This window comes from Mastomys coucha, unplaced genomic scaffold (genome assembly GCF_008632895.1).
Source record: "Mastomys coucha isolate ucsf_1 unplaced genomic scaffold, UCSF_Mcou_1 pScaffold8, whole genome shotgun sequence".
Taxonomy (NCBI): Eukaryota; Metazoa; Chordata; class Mammalia; order Rodentia; family Muridae; genus Mastomys; species Mastomys coucha.
Window position 1 is genome coordinate 54,780,344 of NW_022196914.1, and position 9,649 is coordinate 54,789,992.

Genomic DNA, 9,649 nt, shown 5'->3' on the forward strand with positions numbered 1-9,649 from the left:
AAGCATAAATAACAGGGAACTATATCGTATGGGCTTCACGGTATCTCATATGCTAACGTGACAAGGATGTCGGCTTTAGGACAATTTTACCATATTGACAGCCGTTAACAAGGGAAAATACAATCTTCTCAATTAATCTTCACTTCTTCTGAGTTAATTAAATGTTATAACCTCTAGTAGACTACTCAGACAACATAATCTACTTGGGCAATATCAAAAAGCTATAAAAAAAAACTTTATTATTTTCCCAGAATTCTGTTCAGTTGGCAGATTTTTGCAGTTTCTGATGTTTTTATTCCAATAAATTATCATCAACATCATCTTTATTGAAAATATGTTCATCATACCTTTTATTGAATGTATAGGGCATTCCGCAAGCCACAAGGGGTTTAAGATACTGCCCTTGACCTTGGAAAATTTATAATCTAAGTGGAGACATTCAGATTAGTTTCCAGAGGTTTGAATGAGAATGGCCCTATATATGTTTGAACACTTGGTCTCCAACTAGTGAAACTATTTGGGAAGAATCAGAGGTGTGACCTTGTTGAAGGAAATATGTCACTGGGGGCAGTCTTTGAAATTTCACCATTCCAGGGTATCTCTCTGCTTATGATTATGTCTCAAATTGTGAGCTTTTAGCTATTGCTCCAACACCATGTCTGCCTGCTGCCACAGTGCCTGCCTGATTAGAGGGTCTAATTCTCCAAAACTGTAAGCCCCAAATAAACTCTTTCTTTTGTTAGTTGCTTTGGGCATTGTGTCTTATAGCAGCAATTGAAAAGTAACTAAGAGACTGGTCCATGGCCTGAATGAGGCCAAGGATAGTTATGAGGAATTCCCAATATAAAATCATAAACTTACTTAAAATGGCATTAATATTCTGTATATTCTATAAGTTAATTGCTCATTCTAGAATGTAAACTTTGTGAATTTCAACCTTGTTTCACTATGTCAAAAGATCAGCTATGCTCACAAGGTAAAAGAATAACCATTTAGACTAGTTAAAATTAGTCCAAACTTTTTTGATTTAATTCTGTGAACATAGATAGAGTTATATATGTTCAAAAGACCCATACTTTCCTTGCTAAGATTTCTACACATATTTTTAAATATAAGGTAGATGGTATTAGCTACCCTCAGATAGAAGGCAATCTATTACAAGAGAACACCAATTCTCCAAGCTCTTTATTTGGCTACCTTGGGCGAGTATTTTAAGTCTCATGTCTTCACCTAAATTGTGGCGGGGCTACAACCTGTCTGGCACATATTTCTCTAGCTTCTTTGTTAAGGTACAGGTTCTCAGTGCCCTTGAGAGAAATCCTGTCTCACTCAATAAGCTGGTATCACTTCACTAGAAGATTAGTCTCCTTCTACAGAACGCTTGTTCACTAGAACATAGCTCCCTCTTTCAGAACTAAACTTGTCAATAAACAGTACTAAAATTATTATTATGTGCAGTCATGTGTGATGGTGCATGCCTGTAGTCCCAGCACTCAGGAGGCTGAGGCAGGAGCTCCTCTGTTAGTTCAAGGCCATACTGGTGTACATAGTGAGCCCCAAGGAGCTAGGACAACATAGAGTGATCCTGTCTCAGAAAAATAAAATAAAATTAAAAAATCACGAATGAGGTTTTGTTGTGAGAAAATGGTAAAATGAATCTACCCCGCAAACTCGCTTTCCCACTGGGCCACGGTTTTTGAGCCAGTATGGTTAGGCTTCAGTATTAAACTCCAGCGGGTTTTTGTTATTATATATATATAGTCCTTATTCATTCTCCTAATTATTCCAAAGATGGTTCTTAATTTAAATATACTTTCTTTTTTTGTTTTTTTTTGTTTTTTTTTTTTTTTTTTTTTTTTTTTTTTTTTTTTTTTTTGTTTGTTTTTGTTTCTTCAAGACGGGGTTTCTCTGTATAGCCCTGGCTGTCCTGGAACTCACTCTGTAGACCAGGCTGGTCTCAAACTCAGAAATCCACTTGCCTCTGTCTCCCAAGTGCTGGGATTAAAGGTGTGCGCCACCACCGCCCAGCACTAAATATGCTTTCTTGTTAGAGGTCAATACATGAGCACAAAAATATTTAAATACAGGCTAGAGAGACAGCTTGATCAGTAAAGTACTTTGGCTGTGTGAGCCCGGACTGTGGACTCCTTCCCCCAACCTTGTTGCTTGGGAGTGACTTGGTTCTGTAAAGCAGCCCAGACAGGCTGCAAGCTGGAGTTGAGCACCTGCTGTGTGGAGGAGTCCTGACTGCTGCTCCTTAGATCATAGACTTAGCAAGTCTCATGCTTATGTTAAAGGTTTACCGGATCTTCCTTTCAAGATCTCCTTCTGGTCTGGTGTTAATGGATTCTCTCCTGTTTATGTTATATGGGCAAGTGTCTCTGATTCCCAAGCCTAACTATAAATACTGAGTGAATTACAGTAAAGCTCTCATCACTTCTACCTGGTGTCTGTGTCTTTACTTACAAACTGCTTGCTCCCACAGATAATTGTTCGTCCCAGTCCTAGAGCACCCACTGGGAGACAACTCCAGACATCTGACTTCAGATCTCTACCATTCAGATCTTTCAAGTCCTAAATGTCTTAAATAAAGAAAATATAGAAATCTTCATCCAGACAGTCTCTAAAATCAAACACAGAATTTTGCAAGCAGCAAGAGGAACGTAGGCTATCACACACAGGAACAGTGCTGTGACACACTCACCAGGATGCTCAGCACAGCACTAGCTCAGCAGGCTAGGACAGTGGAGTGGTGGATGCAAAGTGTGAAGGAAAAGGGACCACTTGCTGGGAATAACACTCCCAGCAAAGCCTGTGCTCCAGAAGCCAGAGAGAGACAGAAGGGCCTTTCTAAATTTTGGAAAGGCCTTTCTAAACCAAACCTGGGGCTTCTTATCACCATGAAACCAGCCTTATAGAAGATAAGAGAGTTCTTAAAAGTGGAATGGAAGGACACTTACAACATGAAAGCAAATGAATGATATCATGGGAGGGAGGCCAGGGACCAGCACTTAGATGGCAGAGACAAGTTGATGTCTGTGTTGGCCAGACTGGTCTACAACCGGTCTGTAAGTTCTAAATGGGCCAGGGCTATATAGAGACACTCTGTATTTAAAAAAAAAAAAAAAAAAAGTGGTTAAATGTTTAAGAAGTTACACTGCTTTTGCAGAAGACCTGAGCTGGGCTCCTAGCATCCATGTCAAGTGTCTCACAATCACCTATATGCTCTAGAACATCCAGCACCCTCTTCTGGATCCCAAGGGCGGTGCACTCACAAAGTGCTCTCCCCTTCCCCAACACAGACACACACACACACACACACACACACATACACACACACACACACACACACACACACACACACACACACTTTAAAAATAAGACCTTAAAACACAGTAAAAGTGAAAAATAGTAAATACAGAATGTTTTAGTACCATACTGGTAATGTGTAAATCACTTCAAATTTTGTATAACATTAAAAACAAAATAGTTACAGTTATAATTATTAGCACATATGCCATACAGAAGAGGAAATAAATTATAATAACCAAACTTAAATGTCGGAAGAGGAGAAACTCAGGTGGGAAGTTTTCTTATTACCAGTGAGAAACTGAAAAGGACATGTGATTGCTGGGGTCACAGTCACACTGACAGCTGACCGCTGGGGTCACGGTCACCCTGACAGCTGACCGCTGGGGTCACAGTCACCCTGACAGCTGACTGCTGGGGTCACCTTGACAGCTGACTGCTGGAGTCACCCTGACAGCTGACCGCTGGGGTCACAGTCACCCTGACAGCTGACTGCTGGGGTCACACTGACAGCTGACTGCTGGGGTCACCCTGACAGCTGACTGCTGGGGTCACAGTCACCCTGACAGCTGACTGCTGGGGTCACGGTCACCCTGACAGCTGACTGTTGGGGTCACCCTGACAGCTGACTGCTGCGGTCACGGTCACCCTGACAGCTGACTGCTGGGGTCACAGTCACCCTGACAGCTGACTGCTGGGGTCACACTAGAAACAAGGCTATAGTCCCTTGGTATTCTTTTCGTCTCTATCTTCTATCTCTTTTGAGGTTTTTCCTTTCCATTTTCTGCACTTGTAACAGCAGCAACAACAACAGACAGAGGAGAGGCTGAGAGCCCAGGGAGGACCTGGCCCAAGTGAGGGTTTCAGGCACGTGAAGTCATCCATTGTACACCATGACAAGCGGATTTTTCCTCTCCTTGCCCCCTCTCTCTCCCCCAGGTCCCTCCCTCCATCTTCCCCACCATGATTGCTTTCCTCTCCCTCCAAAGTGGGATTGAAGCATCCTCACTTGGGTCCTTCCACTTGTTAACATTTTTGAGTTCTGTGGATTGTATTCTAGGTATTCTGTACTATTTTGGCTAATATCCACTTATAAATGAGAACATACCATGTATGTCCTCTTGAGTCTGGGTCAACTCACTCAGGATGATATTTTCTAGTTCCATCCATTTGCCTGCAAAATTCCTGATGGCCTCGTTTTTAATAGCTGATTAGTACTCTAGTGTGTAAATGAACTACATTATCTGTATCTATTCTTCTGTCGTGGGACACCTGGGCTGTTTCCAGTTTAAGTGTTCACCTCAAGAGGAGGGGTGGTGTTGCCAACTCATAGTCAAAAACTCTGACCCAGAAGTGTTCCTGTCTAAAATAACTGTGGGGACAAAAATGGAGAAGAGATTGAGGGAAAGAAGGTCCAGTAACCAGCCCAACTGGGGATCTATCTAAAGGGGAGACACCACGGCCTGACACTATTACTGATGCTATGGTGTGTTTACAGACAGGAGCCTAGCATGGCTGTCTTCTGAGAGGCCCAACCATCAGATGAATGAGATAGACACAGATACTTACAACCAACCATTGGACTGGAGTCAGGGACTCCTATGGTTGAATTAGAGGAAGGATTGAAGAAGCTGAGGAGGAGGGCGATCCCATAGGAAGACCAGCAAATCTCAACTAACCTGGACTCCTGGGAGCTCCCAGGCACTGAGCCACCAACCATGCAGCATATACAAGCTGGTCTAAGGTCCCTGGCACATATACAGCAGAGGACTTCTTGGTCTGGCCTCAGTGGGAGAAGATGTGCCTAATCCTGGAGAGACTTGAGGCTCCAGGGAGTGGAGAGGCTTGGTAGTAGGGGAGCATCCTCTAGGGTAGAGGAGGGAGGAGGAATGGGATGAGGAACTGTGGAAGGGAGGACTGGGAGGGGAACATTGGCTGAATTGTAAATAAGAGGAAAAAAAACCCTGAAATGGCTGAGGTGATATTTCTGGCAAGTATTTTCCGAGAGCACAAAGAATGTACCCCACGCTGGTATCTGGACTTGGCAATGTGTAAGAATCACCCCAGTGGTACTGGCTTTGAAGGCATGAAGGGGTCATGAGAAGAGCTGAGGCTGGGCACTGTGAAAGGTCGTGGAAGGCTATTGGTGAAGGTACAGCTTCAGTTGCAGTTGCCCAGGAGTCATAAAGGGGTCATGGAAAGAGGGTGAGGCTTGGCATTATGAGGAGAGCTTATGAAAAGGTGAAGCCTAGCTGCAAGTGGGAGACCCCAGTGTATTGGAGATGCCAGTACCAAGGGATGATCACCAAGAACAGCAGTAGCAGTGGAGTGGAGCCAACCAGAGCCTAGAGTACTACAGAGGGTAGAGCTGGAAAAGTGACCCAAGCCCTTTTGTGAAGCCCAGAAGATCTTGTGTGGATCTCAGACATTGAAACAAGAAGCTGGACCATTGAAGTTGACTTGGAGACCCCAAGATGTTTGAGATGCTAGAGCCATGGGGTACCTGCTGAGGAAAGCTGCAAACAGAGTAGACCAGCTCAAGGGAAAGAATTGTGCTGCAGTCAGCAAAGATGAAAGGAGTTGGACATCAGACATGGGGATGCAGAGTTTGGAGTTTGTCCAGCAGCCTTTTTCATCTTGCTTTTGCCCAGGACTCATTATGTTGTTTTCAAATGGTAAAGTATATCCTATGATGTTGCAGGTATGTGATCTGCTTTTTTGATTTTGATTAGAGTTAAGCTATTGGATGAATTTCAGAAGAGACTTTGAACTCTGGACTTTTAACATTGTTGAGACTGCTATAGACTATTGGGACTTTTGAAGTTGGACTAAATGTACTTTGTATTATGCTATGGCTAGATATGGCTCCCATAGACTCATGTGTTTGAACAAGCCTATGGGGGCCAGGGAGTAGAATGTGGTGGTTGGAATATGCTTGGCCTAGGGAGTGGCACTACTAGAAGGTGTGTCCTTGTTGGAGTAGGTGTGTCCTTGTTGGAGGAAGTGTGTCACTGTTGGGGTGGGCTTTGAGACGCTCCTTCTAGCTGCTTGAAGACAGTCTTCTCCTTTCTGCCTTTGGATGAAGATGTAGAAGCTTTGGCTCCTCTAGCCCACGTCTGCCTGGATGCTGCCATGCTCCTGCCTTGACAGTAATGGACTGAATCTCAGAACCTGTAAGGCAGCCCCAACTGAATGTTGTTCCTTATGAGAGTTGCCTTGGTCATGGTGTCTCTTCACAGCAAACTAAGACAACGATCCATGTTGGGACAATCAGCTTCTTTTCCTTGGAATTTGCTAGGAAAAAAAAAAAATCTCCGCTGTACTGGGCTGCTTAGTTCAGTGTCATAAGGTTAAAACTCCCTGCAGCCCTGTTGTCAGCCTGTTCCAGTGAAGGAAAACAAAGACAATAGGGTAGAAAGCAGATCTGAGAGATGGGAGAAAAATTCTGGCAATATTGTTTGCCTCTGTAGATTCATTTACTGGGGCTGGCACAGCCTGCACGCCTTTGCTGTGAACTAAATTCCTTCCCTTACAACTTAGCTTTTGCATTGATTACTTGCCAAGTTGGTTTGAGGCTACCTTTTATTTGCCCCAAATATCCTGATTAATAAAACAGCATTCATATTTATTGTATCTATTAACTCCTGTTTCCCTGATTTCTTCCACCTCGGTTTTCTTAAGTGATGACATTGAACTTTTAAGATGACTTAAAATAGTTTTCCACTGTGAACACAATGTTCTTTTCCAGTGCCTTCTGAATGATCCCTTCTAAATTTCCCATTAGTTTCTTCTAACATGGGCCCTGGGTCTGAAGTCTGAATAGCAAGATTTAACATGAGATGATTTTCTGCCTAGTTTTTAAAGGCCATCCAGTTTTGCTTTGAAATATCCATTGTAAGGCTTCCTTCTGTCATTAGAACGATGCTTGTGGCTGCATCTGTCTGTCTGCATGGGCACAGTTGAATACATTAGTGTACTATGTCAGTGTTCAGGAAATTTTTTATGTTACCCTGGAGATTTATTCTTAACTCTTGTAGGAGCTACATTATTATCTTTTTTATCTAGTAAGCTCAAAAACAATGTTGTTCAAATTGAAGCCTTCAAGCCGGGCGATGGTGGTGCACGCCTTTAATCTCAGCACTTGGGAGGCAGAGTCAGACAGATTTCTGAGTTCAAGGCCAGCCTGGTCTACAGACTGAGTTCCAGGACAGCCAGGGCTACACAGAGAAACCCTGTCTCAAAAAAAAAAAAAAAAAAGTGAAGCCTTCAGACTGGTATGTTTGCTTCAGACACAGGAGCCCTCTAGTGCCCTAGTGCCTTTGGAAAGTGTTGCTGGTTGTTTCATTGCTATAAAGTCTAGATGCACCTCATTTACATGCATAAATTAACTTTTCTGTATTTTAAGACCTAGGTCCAGTGGGGTTTGTGGCATGCGTCTGCAATGTCAGGCCTCAGAAGGCAGAAACAAGCGGCTTGCTATGAGCTCCAGGCCAGACAGGGCTACATAGAGAGACTCTGCTTCAAAACACAAAGAGATCTAGCTCAGATTGATATGAGTTCAGTTTCCTTTTTGTCACTTAATTTCAATCAAGTTACTAGTATGCAGTAAAAGTGAAAGTTCAACACTTTGAATGCTTAAGCTTCTCCTTAGCGGGACGTGTTCATGTGTGTGTGTAGTTCTAGCTACAGGGAGGCCAAGAAAGAAGGATCACTTGAGTCTAGAAGCTTGAAATCAGCCTGGGCAACATAGGGAGACTTCAGCTCAAAACCAAAGCAAAACGAAACAAAACAAAGCAAAGCAAAACAAAACAAAAACCAATCACCAATAAATTAAAGAAACTCTAAAACCATTGTTCAAGATTTCTACTAGTGTGGAAGGTAGAGCCATGCCTAATCCTTCTTTCTTGTAGAGAATGAGGCTCACATTATTCAGAAGCACCACAAATGTTGTATTCGTGGTTTGTCCAAGTGGATTATGATCACAGGAGGGTCATCCGTGATATGACGGCATCGGCAAGGGTGGGAACCGTATTTCTACCCATATTCTACAGTGTTCCTGCCATTCATCTCAGTAGGTCATAGGGACCATTGGAGACAGCCAAGGAATGCTTCAGATACTTCAGATACTTGTCTAACTAGTTTTCTAGGCTGAATGTACTGACCCTTATATTATTTGTACTGAAGAAAGTTCATGAATAGATGCAGACACCAGAGCCTGTCTGTCAGGATCTGGGAAAACACCAGTGTGCCTCAGTGATTTCTTTCATCACCTTGTTCATGGATGTTTTTCCTCTTTGTAGTCAGACTTGGCCAATCTACCTCTTACTCCTGAGAAATGACGCAGTAAGAAGGAAAGTGAAAATGTCAATGTGGAGTCCTGAGCTAACCACGCACCCGTCTCTCAGGGAATTGTGGGCAGCAGAATGTACTGTTATTGTTACTTCTGAAAGCACACAATTAGTAATGGTGAAAGATTAGAAAGAAATCAAAGGCTTATCATTGAATTATTTTATGAATTCTGACATGGCCATAAAATGAAACCTACCCAGTTAACAAAAGCACACATTGATACTATACAATCTCCAAGCTATAGTATAAGCTCGCCAAGAAGTTGTACAATGTACTGATTCAAAGTGTGGATGCTAGGTACTGATTTCATGGTTTTAAAGTCTTATTAGCTGTGTAAAATTGATCACATATTTCAAGTCCATGTCCTCAGTTTATTTTTCTACCCATTAAAATGATCAGCTGGAGCTGGAGAGATGGCTCAGTGGTTAAGAGCACTAGCTGTTCTTCCAGAGGACTGGGGTTCGATTCCTAACACCCACATGGCAGCTCAAACTGTCTCTAACTTCAGTTCCAGGGCATCTGATACCCTCACACAGACAGAGAAGTGAGGAAAACACCAATGTACATGAAATTTAAGAAAACTAAAAAACTAATGTTTAAAATGATCAACTGAGTTAATATACACAAACCACTCAGAAAGGAGTCAGACACTTAGTAAAATAACTTAAATACAGCAATAGAGTGTGAATGAATCAGTCTTAAATCCAGTAATGTAATTTAAAAATATATTCTGTAAGTGAGTTCTTGTTAAGTATTTCATAAATGACAGCCTCTTGCCCCTGAGGCAGTGTGGAGCATATTCATGAGCAGAACTGTCTTGACTCTGCTATCACTTCTGTTATGACCTGTTTGAAGAGAAGGCCTGGCTTTTCATCCCGTTCATGCCCTGTCTGATCTCTGACATGTATCAAATACAGGGCAAGCTTTATATGTACTTATGGCTGGGTTTTTTTTTTCTTCTTCTTCTTCTTCTTCTTTTTTTTTTTTTTTT